Genomic DNA, 17,171 nt, shown 5'->3' on the forward strand with positions numbered 1-17,171 from the left:
GCAAAATGCCCAGGTGAGCCGTGACAAAGCAGGACTCCTGCTGGAAAGAGGAAATGCTGGGACAACCAACCCAATTTGATGTCACTAAAGAACCCAGACACACATCGACTCAGTGACTGTCTCTTAAGCTTCCAATGTGTGTGAGCATTATGTGAGGCACTGGGGAGACAAGGACAGTGCCACCCATAGACCTGTGTCCACTCAGAGTCGGCACCCCACCCCACCCCTCTCCTCAATCACGCTTTAGGCATATAAAACCCTGGAAATCTCTCCCTAGAGCAGTGATGGCGAACCTATGACACACGTGTCAGAGGTGACACCCAAACTCATTTTTTTGGTTGATTTTTCTTTGTTAAATGGCATTTAAATATATAAAATAAATATCAAAAATATAAATCTTTGTTTTACTATGGTTGCAAATATCAAAAAATTTCTATATGTGACACGGCACCAGAGTTAAGTTAGGGTTTTTCAAAATGCTGACACGCCGAGCTCCAAAGGTTCGCCATCACTGGTCTAGAGGATCCAACACCAGTTTTAGGGCTTACACAAGCACTTTCCCCAGGACCACCCTTCTGAGGGTACAATGTGGCCCTGTGTGCACTTCTAGAAAGTTGAGCAAGTAGAAACGATAGGCAAGGCATGTGGACAGTTTGGTCACGTGGGTTGGGTGTTTATATGCCTGGGTCCTAGGCCACTTGTAACATGGGACAGACATGGAGCTAGGAGGAGAATCAAGATGGGTGGGCTGAGAGCTGGGGTTAGGGCTGACCCACCCCACACTGTCATGTTCTTGCATAGAATTCTAAGAGTCCTAGAATTCTAAATTTGAACATGGCCTTCTTGGTCTTTATCCTATATAATAGAAGCCTAATGTGCTAAGTGTCCAACCGTTTGTTTGACCAGTCGCTATGACGCACACTGACCACCTGGGGGCAAATGCTCTGACCAGTAGGTTAGCTTGCTGCTGGGGTCTGGGCAAGATGGGCTGGACACGCCCTGGAGCCCTCCCACCATTCCTCCCCAGCCCCGATCATGCATCGGTGGGGTCCCTCGGCCTGGCCTGCGCCTCCTCACAATCTGGAGCCCCTGGGGGGATGTCAGAGAGCCAGTTTCAGCCTGATTCCACCACAGGCCAGGCAGAGGGACCCCACTGGTGCACAAATCCATGCACCAGACCTCTAGTAAAGAGTATTTCTCAAGACAGGAGAATAAACATGTTTTCTTTTCCAGTCTGTTAAAGGTTCATATATAAGGTATATGGGCATTAATTTGCACTATTAACGCATTAGGGTAGTTCATGTTAGGGAATAGGCCCAGTGCCCCAGTGGGGGCAGGTGGCAGGAATATGGCAGAAATTCCAGAAGCTGCCTGTACACTGCCCTTCATGTTGCCACAGCTGCTCCCATCTCTAATCTGGAGTGACAGAGGCAGGAATGGGTAGCAGATGGGACTAATGTGATCAGATGTCTGTATGGAGGAGGGAGGGGCCAATGGGATCCAGCTGTTTTGCCAACGGCCAATCACCATCACAAACACACCCAGTTGGAGGGGAGGGGACACGGAGCACAGTAGAAGAGGAGAGCATTTTATGCCCATTTTGCATGGCTGGGCTGGAAACCCAGCCCAAGACAGAATAGCACAGTGGTTCTCACAGTATGTCCCTGAACCAGCAGCATCGACGTCATCTGGGAGCTCGTCAGGCTCTTGGCCTCTTGCAGGGTAGATGGTGTCCTTCCGTGGGAAGAGCAATTTAGTATGGAGATTCTAGGAAGAAGACTTTTTACTGGGAAAAGAACATTTGTTGGGCATGTACAGTGTCCAAGTATGGGCTAAGGCTTCGTGAACACTGTCAGAGTTGATCCTCAATGGACACTCTCAACATTGGTATTATTACCCGTTGAAGGGCTTATCACAGAAAAGTGAAGTACTGTGGATGAAAAGGGGGCTCTATGGAAAGTAACCTCACAGGGTGGTCTGATCATAAGTTCCTAACTGGCAGGTCATGGTGGGTAGTCACCTGCCAGGCATATGCCTTTTTTAGTAAAAGATTTATATTTGCTTGAAGCAAGCAAGCCCTGTCCATCATTCTTGTGCATCTAAATCAGCCGTGGGCAAACTATGGCCCGAGGCCCGTTTGAAATGAATAAAACTAAAAAAAAAAAAAAAAAAAAAAAAAGAGCGTAACTTTTTATGTAATGATGTTTACTTTGAATTTATATTAGTTCACACAAACACTCCATCCATGCTTTTGTTCCGGCCCTCCGGTCCAGTTTGTCCAGTTTAAGAACCCATTGTGGCCCTCGAGTCAAAAAGTTTGCCCACCCCTGATCTAAATTAACACATCTTTGAAATACTCAATCACCTTCAAGAGGGCACATAAGCTTGTCAACTACCCTGTAATCCAATCCCCACCTTGCTCTCATCTCACCTCCGTGTAACCTTTCTTACTTCCCACGTGATTTCAAGTGCATAATGGAAACTGCTAAACTGTCCTCCGAAGCATTTAAGATCTTGCTTCCCCGGAATTGTCGTCAGTTTTGGCTCATATAAACTCAGAAAAATTCTCCACAGGTTTGGACCTGCCCTGGCCCACAAGGTTCCGAGGAGGCTGACTGGTCTGTATGATTGTCCAACCATCCTAACGTCTTCTCAAACCTGAGTGGGATTCAAAATCACCTCAAGACCTTGTTAAAACAAATTGTGAGGCTCCTCCCCCAGAATTCCTCATTCAGTAGGGCTGGCATAGGGCCCCAGAACACCCATACCCAGCAAGTTCCCAGGTGCTGCTGCGGTGGGTGCAAGGGCCATTCTCTGGGAAGGACCATGCTGGCTGTGATCCAGTTTCCTACTCCACCCATGCAGAATGACGTCCTCAGGAGATTCCAATGAGATAATGGGAATAAAATAGCTTTGTCAACTGCGCAAGTAAGTGGCCCTGGTCAGTAACCTGCGGGTAACCTTCCTGAGGCTGGTCACAGGGGTCTGAGAATGCAGAGGGCTGGAATGCAGGTGGGGGCACCACAGCCATCTGGAGCTCTTTGGCAGCCCATCGTAATTCTGGGCCATTTCTTCTCTAAGGAGAAAGTCACCTTCTGAGGGTTCTGGCCCATAAACCCTCTTACCACCTCCCCCCCGAATCAACCCACGCCTCCTCCCTCACCTCAGTCAGCCTGTTGGGCAGGCCACTACCCCAGGGGCCAGCCGGTCCAGGCAAGCTGGGACAGCATCAAGCCTGTGATTCAGGGCTTGGGGCTGGATCCCTCTCACATCTCCACGACTTCCCTTCCCTTGGCTTCAGGTTGCTCTTGGGTAAAATGGGCGCAATATCTGCATAGAGTTGTGCAAATTCAAGAGTCAGTAGTTTTTACAGCGCTTGGCATAGAGCCCGGCCCCTGGCGAGAGTTCAATCAGTGGTAGCTGTTAGTATTTTCAAACAGTGCTTGGGCCCAAGCCGCCTCCTGATAGAGGTTCGGGCTTGGAACGCAAACCGCTTCCACACGGTTCACCGGTCGCACCCGGATGCACCCGCCCTGGGATGCCAGGGTGGGGGCCGGAGGCTCGCCCGCCGGCCAGGGTTTGGGTTGGCAGGGCCGGACAGAATTAGGTAGGCGCGGAGGAAGGGGGGGGGGGGCGTGCCTGGGGCGTGGCCTCATCCTAGGGGACGGGGTCCAGGGTAGGACGGGGAAGGCGAGGAGGGACAGGCCGGTTAGGTAGCTCTGTGAGTGGGGCTTCCCGCCCTGCAGGGCTCGAGCGCGGAGTCCCGCCAGGCGAGGACTCAGGCTGCATCCCGGGCCTGGAAGCTGGAGGGGCACAGAGGACCGAGCTGCGGGGGCGGGCCCGGGGGGGGGGGACCCGGGGGCCGGCCTAAGCATCTGCGTCTGGGGGCGGGGCTAGCGGTGTAGTTTGGGCGGCCGCAGCGAGTCGGGGGAAAGGGGCGGGGAAAGGGGCGGGGAAAGGGGCGGGGCCCCACCCCCAGCAGGGCCCAGGGCGGGGCTGGCCAGTTCGGAGTCCGCGAGGCCGTGTGGGCGGGGCCTGATCTGGCTTGCAGCCGGGCTGCAATCCAGCAGCGCCCGGGGGCGGGGCCGGCGAACTGGCGTCGGGGAAGGCAGGGGGCGTGTCCGGGGCGTGTCCTCGGCGGGGGCGGGGCTTGGCCGAGGCTTCTGCTTTCTCCGCGGGGAGTGGGTGAGCCCTGCTCTGCACAGTCGGACGCTGACAGGATTGCGATCGCGCGACCCCAGGCTTGCTGCGCCGAACAAAAAGCAGAACCAGCAGGTAAGAAGGGGCAGGGGGGCAGGGGAGCCGGGGGGCCGGGGGGTGCTGGCCGGTAGCAAAGTTAGTTTTCGCCACCACTTTCAGAGCGCGCTTGGGCAGCTTTCTCGGAACAAGTGACAGGTCGGGCCACGAAGGCAGCTGGTGAGTGAGAAGGAGCTTAAGTTCCGGAATCCTGAACCAGTTCTCAGCTCCGCCATGCACCAGCTGTGTGTCCTTCGGCACATCCCTCCCCTGGGCTCTAGACCTCTCGGGTTCCAGTAAAAAGGAGGTTGAACCAGCTGAACTTCATGGTCCCGTTGCCCTTTCTCACTACAACCCCGGAAGGTGAGGGCTGGCAGGTGAGAGCCAAGTGCAGTTCAGCAACAGACATTCAAATCGCGTTGCTCAGACCGCAGTTTTCTGCCTGCCGGGTGGCACAGAGCAAAGCAACCTCTCCGGGAGTGTGAAGCCAATTGCTTCAAAGGCCACACTAGTTACTCAGATGGGGCTTGAACCCATAAGCCCAGAGGGAGCAGAGCCCAAGTCAGGGAACTTTCAGTCTCCCCTCCCCTCCCCAACCCCTCACCCCCCCCACTCCCAACTCCTAGAGCCCAGTATGACTTTGAGCCAGAAACTCAAGGGGGCTTTTGTCCACCTCCAAGGGCTTTTTTCCAGGTGAGTTGGCCTGGGGGGCCCAGGGCAAAAAGCAGGGGACAAGTTCTCATCCAGTGAATGGGAAAGATAAGGGGAAACCCGACCAAACTTTGGACCCAGATCAAGCCCAGGGCCTGGGGTTCTGGCTGCATGCCCCGGGGTTAGGTTAGTTCCTGGTAATGGAGGTTTCTGTCCTTGGTGCTTGCGGGTCCCCTGTGCCAGGGCCATGGTAGTTGGACAGCCTAAATCAGTGGTCAGGGGCTTGGGCTTTGGGACCAAACTGACTTGGATTCCACTCCCCTGTGAGCTTCAGGTTCCTCATCTGTAAAATGGGGGTAATGACAGCACCCAATGGTAGTGGTGAGGACTTAATGGAATCGTGTGAATACAGTGCTTAGCAAGGCGCCAGGCACTCAGTGAGGCCTCACTACATGCCAGCTGCTCTGATGTGGATGGGCAGGTGGTGGACTGGCTTCCTGCCTGGGAATGAGCTAGGCTTTGGAGGGTCAGAGATTGGCTGCATCCCCTTCTGACCCTGTGTGAGCCAGAAATTGCCACCTGCCACCAGCATCACTTTGTTCATTTCAGGATTGAGTGGCTGAGTTTTCTGTAATATTGCTTGAGGTTGGTGGGTGTCCAGTTAAATAAACACAAAAATGTGTTCTGAGCACCTATTATATATTAGGTGTTGTTTCAGAGGTGAACTAGCCAGACCTGGTCTCTGCCCTCACTTTGAGCTGCTGACAGTGAGGACTCCCCAACCCCACCATGGTCCTTGTGGAGAGGGTAACTCAGACCCAGGGCTCCAGGCCAGATGAGATTTCATGGGTCTGTACTGCTCTGGTGGCTGGAGTCCAGCTCTTCTACTGCACAGTGGGCTTGGGTGGAGGTATGGGCAGTGTGGGCACCTGTTATCTGTTTGATCAGAGATGGGCACCGGAGGAAATTGGGAATGCTGTATGCCGGCTCCCAGCATCTCTTGGGGAGATGAGCCCTACACTTTAGAACCAGCTGGGAAATACGATGAATGGGGCAAAGTCTGATTGAAGGCTGCACTAAATGAGAAGAGCGAGAGGGAGAGAGAGAGAGAGAGAGAGAGAGCGAAAGTATGGGGTGGATGTGGTGCTTAGCGGTGAGACATTGAAGAAAGCAGGGCAGGAAATGAGGGCACTTCTTAGAGTTGGTGAGACTTGAGCAGGACTTTCTACCTGGGCTCCCAAGTCCGGATTCGGCTTGAATCAACTTGGGGCTACAGACTCCCCTCTCCGAGCATTTGGGTGACATCAGATTGGATGTGGTTTGGTGGGGAGGGAGCGGTCAGTAGGTGGTGCCTGTGGGGGGAGATGCTTAGTAAACATTGACTGGAAAGTCCTATGCTCCACTCTCTTCTCCACATGATGAATGACCAACTGTGACACACTGATCCCATCCTTAGTTGCTTACAGTCTGGGGAGGAACTTAGACAAGGATACCAGTGCTTCTGCAGGAGATAAATGAAAAAAGGACTAGAGGGATGGTTAGGAAAGCTTCATGGAAGAGGTGGAGTTTGGGTGGGCCTGGCGGATTGGGAGGGTTTCCGCAGCCACAAGGAAGACAGTGTTTGGGCAGCGGAAAATGTCTAGTCAGAGGCAAGGAGGTCAGAGTGTTCAGGGAGATTTACAGAAACTTCTGGGCTGATCAGTCCGGCTGAAGAGTTGGGACTGTGCAGGGATGTGAAGGGGGAATGGTAGGTTGGGTCAACTGGTGGAGGGCCTTGAATGCCAAGGTGAGGTATTTGGATTTGATTTGTAGAAAGTGAGAGCCACTGGAGGTTTTTGAGCACGGGAGTGACACAGTCAGAGTGGCACTTGAGGAAAGGCAGTCTGCCAGATATGCTGGAGTGGGTGGCTCAGCGGTCAAGGAATAATGAACTGATGGCTGTGGTGACAGGGAAGGAGGGGCCGGGCTGGGGGATAGAAAAGGCACCATCAGAGGAGTGAGAGGGACCCAGGTGACATGGGAAACGTGAGAGTGTCCCTGCGTTTCTTTCTGTCCCCACCCAGGCTAGGTCCTGGTGCATAGCAGGGGCTCAGAAGGTGCTGGGCGGGGTGGGCAGGGGAGGTGCTGGGCAGGGTGATGAGTGCTACAGAGTGATAAAGAGGAGCCACCCAAGGAGGCCCCGTGATGGGAGGCACCTGGGCCCAGTGGCAGAGCTTTAGCCAGTCAGCAGTGGGCTTGGGAGCAGGGGAGATGGGGAGAAATGCCTGTGGCTCTCCCCCTCATAGCCCCAGCCCGGGGAGGGCCCGGGTCAGAGGTCAGCCAGTGGGAGCACACATTTCCTACGTGTGGGGGTAGATGTTGTTTCCTCCAGGCTCCTCTGAAGTTTCTGCCAAGTGGGGCAGTCCCCTCTCTCTTGAGGCCTCAGACTCTTAAGCCACAGAATGGAAGCTTCTCCTCCCCATTTTCTCTCCACCCCCAACCCTGGGCCCAACCCGTTTTCCCTGAGGTCCAGAAGGCCATCCCGCCACAGGGCCGAGCAGACCCAAGCCTTGAGCTCTCCTTTGGATTTGAAGCTTCCGGGGTCAGCTGGCACCCCCTGGTTTTGGCTTGGCTTTGACCCCTTGCTCCAAACTGTTATACCCACTTCCTCCACCCCCGGGAAGATCAGAGGGGGCGGTTATGATGTAATCAAGTGCGTCAAACCCCCAGGAGTTGACTCTGGGGGAGGCAGGAGGGAGGGAAGAGTCTGGGCCCCTTCTTGGGACAAGGCGGGGGCCAGGGGTGAAGGGCTGGTTTAATCTCTGAAGGAACTGCCCTGCCCACCACTTCCCCTCCTCCAAGCCCCAATCCAAGGAGCCAGGAGGGAAGTCCAGAGGTAAACATAAGTGTATGGGACATGTCGCTTCCCTCTTCCCTGCACCCTGATGCTGCCTGTGAGCAGGAGCCCAGCCACCGACCCAGTTGGTGTCTGGGTTTCTGGCTGGTTCCTGACTCACCCCTGGGGTTCCCCCTACACCATGGTTTTCCTGTCCGCAGCTGATTCACTCTGTTCTGACACGCAGAAGCAGCTGAGGGGAGGGAAGAGGCCTATAGTCTGATTATGAAGTTCATTCCAAGTCAGCGGTTCTCAACCTGTGGGTCGCGACCCCTTTGGCGGTCGAATGACCCTTTCACAGGGGTCGCCTAAGACCATCCTGCATATCAGATATTTACATTACCATTCATAACAGTAGCAACATTACAGTTATGAAGTAGCAACGAAAATAATTTTATGGTTGGGTCACAACATGAGCAACTGTATTTAAAGGGCCAGAAGGTTGAGAACCACTGTTCTAAGTCCTCAGTTTACAGGCAGTGTGACCTCCCATAAGTGCCTTCTCCTCTCCGGGCTTCCCTTCACTGCTCTGCTAATGGCCTATACTCTACTTGGCTCTCAGAGGGTTCTAAAGCCAGGATCTGTCCCGTGTAAAGTAGGGTACATGTGCACACAAGCATGCGCGTGCATGTGTGCCTGCGCAGACACACACGTACACAACATAGGCTCTCCGTACAGAGTGGAAGTGGGTGGCTCCTTTCAAACATACAATAACCAGTCCCCCCTCCTCACCCTTGCTTGTTCCTCCAGTGGAAGCACCCTCACCTACCTCCTGCCTGTCTGCCGCTTAGGCCCATGGGGTAGCATGGTGGTGAAGAGTTGGACTTGGAGCCGCAATCTTGACCCTGCTCATTCCTCGCTATGTGACTCTTTCTGGGCCTCAGTTTCTGAATCTGAGAAGTGGGGATAGTAACGGTAACTACCTCACAGGGGAACGTGAGAAAAAACATGTTCATGAAGCTTAGCAGCTTTATACCTAGCACACAGTGAGAACTCCATCAAGGAGAGCTCTTCTTCTTTTCTGCCCCCGGCCCATCTTTCAAAGCTCAGACCAGCCTGCTTCTGGGGTCTCCAGGATCATTGCCTGGAGCACCTACCCATGGCACGGGCCCTCTGTGCTCCCTAACATGTGTTGTATCCAGCTGAGTGGTGCTGCCCGGCTCTTCCTGGTGGTGTTTGGGACTCCCCAACATGACTCTACGCTTCCTGAGGGGAAGTAGGTCTGAACGTCAGTGGCAGACTTTCTCCAACCCTCTTCCTGTGTGCTTACGTACACACAGTACTTGGCTCTTGGCTGCTGTGTGCTAGCATACTGAGCGTCTCCGTGAAGCCCCCAGGCCGGGACTGCCCTGCCCGTCTGTGTATCCTTGACTTCTGGCTCAAGGCCTGGCACACAGCAGGCAGTCGGGAAATGATGGTTGAATGAATAAGTGATTCTCCCTGGGGCAGCCCAGCAGGACCCAGCTTGGTGCCAGATCCTTGGCGACTCCTGGGCCAAGGCAAAGCCTGGAAGTGGGGTCTGAGTGCCCTGCCTTGCCCTTCAGGCCTGCCCTCCCCATTCCTGGAACCTGGGTCCAGGGAGGTGGGAATGGTCTGCTGGCCTGGGATTGCTCGGTTGGCATTTCAGTTTCCCTTGTGAGGCCTGGCCTTTGGCCTCCTGAGAGGGGAACAACCAGACTTCCTCCAGCCTCAGCCTGTTGAGGGGTCACTCTGGCCTGTAGTGAACCCTGACTCAGCCAGAGAAGGCACCTTCAACTCAGCAGTTATTTGCGGAAGGGGCTACTGCCCTGTGAGGGCACGGGCTCAGGGTTGGGGGAATGGGAGGCCCATTCCTCCAAGAAGTCCACCCCTGATATTCTCCCTCCAGACCACCAAGTGGGAACCTCTGGGAAGCACCTCCACTCTCCCTTGTCTTCTTTCCCGGTAGTGGGGGCTCCTGCCCCTTCTTGGGGTGCCACCCCTGGCTTTCCCACATGTGTGAAGGGTGATCCGGGTTGGAAGTTGTTGAGAATCTAGACCTGGGCTCACAGAGCCAATGCAGAGAAGTTGACGGAGTGCTGGAGGCTGGGCTGGAGGAAGCCTGGCTTCGGATCTGGCCTCTGCTGGGAAGGTGCAGAGTGACCTTTGTCAGGGAGGTGACCCCCTAGGCTGGCTGTCTTGCTCTTCAGGCAGCGAGTGCTCCAGAAGCCTGCCTGGGGTCCAGCTGGCCTTGGCCCAGGAGAGCGGGGGAAAGAACCAGGGCAATGTCACAGACTCTGGAACCAAACTGCCTAGAAATGATTCCCGCCTCTGCTATTTAGCTGCTGGGCGTGACTTTCGGCAAGTGTTTTGACCTTTCTGTGCATCAGTCTCAGCATCTGAAATTGAGATGGTAATATACTTGCCTCATAGCGCTGTTTGAGAACGGTATGAATTCATGTACATGAAGCATTTATGAAGTGTGCCTGGCACAGAGCACGTGCTATATGGGTACAAGCTGGTTTTGGTAGGCTGGCTATTATTAATAGGAAGCAGGATTTAAGTCTCTGGGGGGCAGAAAAACTTGGTGAATAGCTTGAGTCTGGGGATCAGGAGACCTGGGTGCTCATCCCAGCTCATCCTTTCCTTGCCATGTGACCTTGGACAAGTTACAGCCCTTCTTGGGCTATAAAATTATAATGACGATGCTGCACTTGGTGTTTGTAAGCCAGGCCCATGTGATGTCACAGTGGGCATCTGCAGGGTTTTATTCTCGAAGGGACTTCTGGGTGCTTGGCCCATTCTGCAGTCATTCTGTAGGTGGGCAGGTCCTGGCACTGCCATGGAGACACGACAGACAGCATAGCAGAGCTGTCCCAGCCCCCACGACTATACTCAACAAGTAGATGAATCCATTTAAATATACACACAACTGTGAGATTATAGAGATCAGATTACAGACCTTTTTTTAAATTTTATTTTCCCCTACTTTCTGAATCTTCTGTAGTGAGCCCATATTATTTTTATGCTTAAGAAAGAAGAAACAATAAAGCAATCAAAAACCTTATTATACATAGTTACACAGAAATGTATTATATAAACTTGGGATCACATTGAGCTTTTTGTTGTTAGTTAAGCATATTTTTTTCAAAAGGGGGTGGGGTTTGAAATGAATATCAGTTTGTCAAGCTGCAAAAGACGGAGGGAATGTCTATGGAAGGAGTGGCTTTGGCCACGGGCCTCAGATCCTGGGAGATAAGAGTGTGATATGGATGGGAGTTTCACCAGTTTCCATTGTGGTGGACACGCCCCGAGTGCTGCTTGGTGTTTGTTTAGAAAACTTTTCAACAAGCTTTCCAACAGTCCTTGACACCAACAGACTTAATTTCCTCACATCGAAACTGGGGGAAATAATAATACTTCATTCAGGGAGGTGCTGTGAGCGCTAAAGGAGCTTAAACGTGTTGCGGTTTCCGAAGGAACCCCCTTTTTCCTCCTGAATTTGGAAGCAAGCGAAAAGAAAACAGTTGGCAAAGATGGAGTGCCAACCGTCAGCGTCCTTGCTGAGAAGGCCAGCCGGAGACCGTGGCTGGAGATCCGGGACCCAGAGGGCTTGCTAGCCGCCTTCCCTGGCACTGGCAGAGTTACCCGTCCGTCCGGTCCCAGGCGGCGCTGGACGGGTGCCAGCCTCGCTGCAGAAGCAGGTGGTAGCAGCAGAGAGGAGCTCAGGTGATGGAACGCTCCAGGAGGCGGGCCCACTGAGCATGCCCAGTGTGCCTTCCAGATGAACCAATCAGATAAGCCACCGCTGGTCCTGGCGTGAAGGGGGCGGGGCGAGGCGAGGCCAGAGGTGTTCTCCCTGCAGAGGTTCCAGGTCAAGGAAAAAAAGTAGAGAGGGGAATATGTGTTCCCCTCATGAATATAAGGCGCTTTGAACGATGCCGGGTATGCAATGGGCACTCAGTAAGTGCTCGTTTGTCGCTGCTGTTAATGATAACAATGAGAAATTCTACTACTACGGCTGGAAAATCACTCTCCCACTCACTGTCTTTGGAGATGGAATATTAGAATGTTGTTGCAATGGGACCTGATGAGACACCCCAAATAAAGGAAATAGAAACTGATGGGGAGTGAGGAGCCTTGGTTCGTAGGAGGCTCTGTGGCAAGGGAATGAGTGGGTAGGCTTTAGGTCACTTGACCTCCCTGACCTCTGGCCTCTCTGAATATGCAGCAGAAATGTAACTGGGGCAGGAAGGATGTGTCGTCTACTTATTTTTTCCCCCCAAAAGCTTCTCAGGTTCCCTTTTTCTCTGCCCCACACCTTGTCCGGGCAGGGTCCAGCAGAGGGTTTTTGTTTTGTTTTTCCAGGAGACTGTTTAACATGGTATTGTGTTTATCAAACTTTGTGCATATCAGAAATCCCCACAAGCGGTAGAGGGGTGCAAGCTGCATGTAGGGAACCCCTGGGGTTGTGCGTATAGCTTGGGCTTCTTTCTGGCTTTTTTGGACTTGCCATTGGCCAGACCTAGGTATGGCCCAGCTCTTCCTCCCACTATCTGCTCACCTTTGGGCAAGGTTTGCAATCTCTCAGAGCTTTGGTTCATTACCATGAAATGGAGAATGATAATGGTACCTCTCTTGTGGGCTTGCATGAGGATTAAATGAGACAATTAGTGTGGGTAAATTGTTTAGTGAGGGGCCCAGCTCAGAATGCATCCTCCCTCCAAGCCAGAAGCTGACGAGGATGATAATGATGAACAAAGGCTGCTCCTGCCACTCCTTTGGGGAAATGGCACAGGGTGAGGTCCTGATCTGGAGTGGAGATTCCCAGGGCTGTTGGGAGCTCTGGGGGTTAGGAGGGCCTTGGGTCTCTGCTGGCTTGGTCCTTGATCAGAATGTGGGAGCCCCAGCCTCGACCTGGGTGCTCTTGGCTTAGAGTGGAAGGCCAAGTTGGGTGCTTGTGACTAGACTCACAGGATTGTGGTTTTGTGAGTAGCTCTGTAGTTCATTGAGTGAACCCACCTACGCAGTCTGATCCCATGGAAAACATCCAGTGTTTTGCTTATATACCTCAAGGCTTGGAAAATTCGGTACCTTTTCTCTCTGGACAGATCTAATTCTTTAAAAATACGGTATAGAATTTGAGCAAACCCACCCTCCCATCGCTTCCACTCGTCGATCCTGATCATTCTTGTTGGGACCATATGGGATGTGGGATACTCTCTGAGAGGAGTCTTCCTTATAATCAGGGCCACCCCAGGCCAGTGACTCTGATGTGCAAAAGAGATATTTCTGTTTAAAAAAAAAAAAAAAAAGAAGTCATCTCCATCTGAACTAAATGGGCACTTAGAGAATAACTTTCTAAATTATTGGAGAAATGGTTTCTGTGGAGAAATTTTCCGGGTGAAGAACAGATGCAAAGAAGGAAATAACCGTTCAAGAATAAGTAGTGTGAACACACACACACACACACACACACACACACACACACACGATTGGGAGCATACCATATGAACTACTTCCAGTGCTGTGGCATTTCGGTTAACATTTAAGGGAGGATTTTTCCACATTATTCAATCCTCTTCCACGGCATGCTTCTCTGTCCATGGCGTTGTGCCACAGGGACCTACTGTGACCCAGTTTAATGCTCTCCTTCTGTTGCACGTGTAGGCCGGTTTGCATCTTTTATTACTGTCCACTTGCTACAGCGATCACCTTGTCCAGACATATCCTTTGTGCTCCACAACCATGGAGTGAATTCCTCGAAGTGGCTTTCCAGTCAGGTGGTTTTTAAACTCAAGGTCTGAGGGCCAGCTTCTCAGGGAAAAGCCCTTTCCCTGACACCCACCAGAACGCACCCCCAAATTTAGCTCCAGTCCCCCTGGGGGGAGGGACAGACAGTGTCCCTCAGTGCTAGTTAGCAGGCCCACAGAAACAAGGGGACAAGCTCTTGCTGTGTGTGTGTGTGTGTGTGTGTGTGTGTGTGTGTAAGACAGACAGATACGGGGGAGCTTTTTCTCCTCAACTGTAGTCTGACTTTTGACCCCTCTCCAAGAGCCAGTGGTATCATTAACTAATTATGGGCTCTCTTTACTGTTTAATGACCTCTCTCCATGGCGACTCCTTCCCCAGCAGCCTTCCAGGAGCCAGGGAATGGGGAGCTGAGGCTGTGGGAGGAAGTTTATCTGGAGTAGAAGTGGGTCATGGATCATGGGGTCATGCAGTGCTTCTCAAACTGACAGATGCCAGTCTCCTGGAGCATTTGTTAAAGCAGATTGTACCCCCAGGGTTTCTGATTGTGTTGGTCTTGTGGGGGGTTGGGGGGCAGCCTGAGAATGGCATAGCTAACACGTTCCCTGGAGCTGCTGCTGGTCTGGGCACCACACTTGGAGAACCAATGGAGAAGTGGAGTGGGGCGCGTGGGGGCAGTGTGGTGAGTTTCAGCTCCTGGTGCTGCGGGCAGCAGGAACCGTGCCCTATTTGGTAAAGCCTCATGAGAGGCCCGAACTCACCCTCCCCTGCCCCCACCTCATTACCCTCACCAGAGTGTGCTCTGTATATATGTATGGGCAGGAGGATAAGATGATGATCACTATCCCTATTTTACAGAAAGGAAAACTGAGGCTCTGCCAGGGGACTTGATGTGTCCAAGGGTGTTCCCTCAAAGGCAGCAGGAGCACTGATACAGGACCCCTGGCCTTGCCTCCTCTCTGTGCCCTCTCCCCCCCCCCCCCACCCCCTATCCTCCCCAACTCCGGGGTTATTCTGTGCAGGTCCAGTGGAGGAGCGGGGGTACCTTCCTTGAACACTGTGCTTCCCCAGGGGACCCCAAGTGCGGGGGCTGGGAAGGCAGGTTCCCCTACACTGTCTCCGAGCCTGGGTCTTGCTCTACTTTTTACCTCCCTCCCACCCCGCTAGCCATTCAGTAATGTGATCTTCTTCCAAGATCTAGTGTCCTCCTGCCAGTGTATGTTCCCAGTTATAGTTCCAGCCAAGTTTTCCCTGGGAGTGGAAAGTTGCTCCTGCCAAGCCTGGGAGCGCCTGGCAGGCAGAGCAGAGGGCAAGGAGAGAACCCTCCTCTGTGGAGCATCTAATGTGTGCCAGACCCTGCCCTGGGCACTTCGCAGCCATGATGTCTGGTCAGCCTCCCACCAGACCCCCAAGTAGAGGTTATTATCAGCCGTCATTTACTGATGAGGAAACGGAGGGTCCTGGAGCTGAAACTACTTATAAAAGGGGCAGAACTGGGCTTTCAGCCCCAAACTCCAAGGCGGGGTCCCTGGTCCAGAGTGGCAGCAAGTCTGGGACCGAAGGAGCTGGGACGTGGGGAGGCCACCACCCATGCAAAGGGGGTCAGCCCCAGGGGCACGGCTCCCTGGGATTTGGGGTCTTACTGTGGGAGAGCCCTGGCCTAGCCATCAGGAGACCCAGTTAAAGCCAAGCTCTGCCGCCACCTGGCTGCGTGACCTTGGGCAAGTCACTCCCATGCTTGAGGCCTCCAAATCCTCATCTCTCATAATGATACCTTACGCTTTATAGCTTTTAGCCGTGGACATTTTCTCACATTCTTAGTCCTAAAAGCCTCCCAGCACCTTGTGAAATAGGCAGGGAGGGTGTTATTACTGAGCCCATCTTATAGATGATGACAGAGGCTGTGAGTGAGATGCCCAGGATCCTACAGCTAAGGTGCTGGAGCCAGGATTTAAACCATGTTTTCTTTGCTCTCCATCCTGAGCTTGGTCCCTCACCCCACCCTGCCCCCTAAGTGAGGAGAGAGAATCCTGGGCTCCTCTCTATTCTCAGCCACAGGATTAGGGATCCCAGGGCTCTTATTTGAGCTGGGGGGTGGGGAGAATGTTAGGTGCAAGGGGCCCAGATTTCTAAGAAAGGGCATCCTGAGATTCTTGCTCTGGGCCAGGACCTGGGGAGGCAAGATCAGGTGGTCCAGGCTGTCCCTGTTCCTACCTCCTGCCCAGACCTGGGCATTTGAGACCCCTGGTAGTGGGGGGGAAGTGGGGTTCATCCCCTCTCCCCGCTCCCACCTCAGCCCCTGGCTTCCCCTGGGACCTGTACCTGCCCTCCAAATGCACAGAATTTTCCAGGCTCAGACATCGGTGCCCAGGTCCTATGGTTCTGCCTCACTGTCCTCACCTCCTCCCCATCTCCTGACCAGACGGAGTCTTCCTCATTCTTCCAGGCCCAGCTCCAGCCACCTTCTTCCCCCGGGAAAGCCTTGGTACTCCGGCCAAGCCAACTCAACTCTCTCTGGTCTGTCCCATGGGTGAATTGGCTCACTCGGTCAGTAACTCCCCAGTGAGGCCGTGAGAGCAAGGGCTGTGGCTGCTGTGGCTTCAGGACCCCTGTGGGGTCTCCCAGGCTGGCAGAACTCAGGGCACTGATTCTGCATGGTCTGGGGACAGCTGATGACTTCAGGGTCAGCCTCAGACCTGTGACTCTCATATTTTGTGACCCTGAGCAAGTCACTTATCTTCTCTGAATCTCGGTTTCCTTCTCCTGAAAATGAAGTTACGTGCCTCACTGACCTCTTGGAAGGCTTGCATAAACACCTACCACGCAAAACACCTACCGCTGACCTCCAGTGGATTCCAGGAACTCAGGAAATGCCGACCCCTCCCCTTCCCTGAAGTCAGCTTCATTCCACCTCCACCCACCTAGCTCCCTTGAGTGGGGTGTCTGCTTGGGCCTCGTCTAAGGCCTGAACTCTATCTGCCCTAGTTAGGGGTGTTCTAGTCCAGTAATGGGGGAAGGATTGGGCTGAGGCACAGAATCAGCTCCAAGCAGGTTGGGCACAGTACCTCCCTGAGCCTCAGTTTCCAGATCTGTGGGACGGGATCGTATATGTCCTGTGTTTTCAGGATCACACGGGACTCCCTGGTAGACTTTGCGTGAGTGCGAGTGGGCATGCAGGTGACCTGAAGCTCTGAGTGCCTCTCCCAGGAGTCTGGAGGCTGGCAGTAGTGGTTCATTTACATAGCCATTTTCCTGCTGCAAAGCAAACAGTCTACTTTCCCTCCGGACACCCAGAGGCTCACCAGGCTGTTGTGTTCTTGGCTTTGGGCCCTGCGTGCTGGGCCCTCCCCCTGGGAAAGCAGCTTGTCTGAGCTTCTTTATCGTGTGCAGCCTGGGGACCCAGGCCTGAGGCCCTGCCTGACTCTGAGACTAAGGCGTTGTCACCACAGGTCCCTGTGCTAACCCCTGGGACCCTATGCCAGACCACATCCTAGAGCACCGAGCACATTTCCTTTCCATTTCTTTTTAATATATTTTTATTGATTTCAGAGAGGAAGGGAGAAGGGGAGAGAGAAACATCAATGATGAGAGAGAATCATTGATCGGCTGCCTCCTGCACGCCTCCCACTGGGGATCGAGCCTGCAACCCAGGTATGTGCCCTGACTGGGAATTGAACCGTGACCTCCTGGTTCATAGGTT

General features: G+C 53.4%; 1 protein-coding gene across 2 annotated transcripts in view; it reads left to right on the forward strand.

Moving 5' to 3' along the window:
* The first annotated feature begins 4,164 nt into the window (after window positions 1-4,164).
* Window positions 4,165-17,171, forward strand: part of CD82 (CD82 molecule) — a 52,098-nt gene continuing 39,091 nt past the window's right edge. For both annotated transcript variants that reach the window (XM_070427839.1, XM_070427838.1), the window contains exon 1: window positions 4,165-4,275. The gene's annotated coding sequence lies outside the window, so the exon portion shown is untranslated. The remainder of the gene's footprint in view (window positions 4,276-17,171) is intronic.

The sequence above is a fragment of the Myotis yumanensis genome, unplaced genomic scaffold, assembly GCF_028538775.1.
Source record: "Myotis yumanensis isolate MYYU_CA2020_CCGP unplaced genomic scaffold, mMyoYum1.0.hap1 SCAF_10, whole genome shotgun sequence".
NCBI lineage: Eukaryota > Metazoa > Chordata > Mammalia > Chiroptera > Vespertilionidae > Myotis > Myotis yumanensis.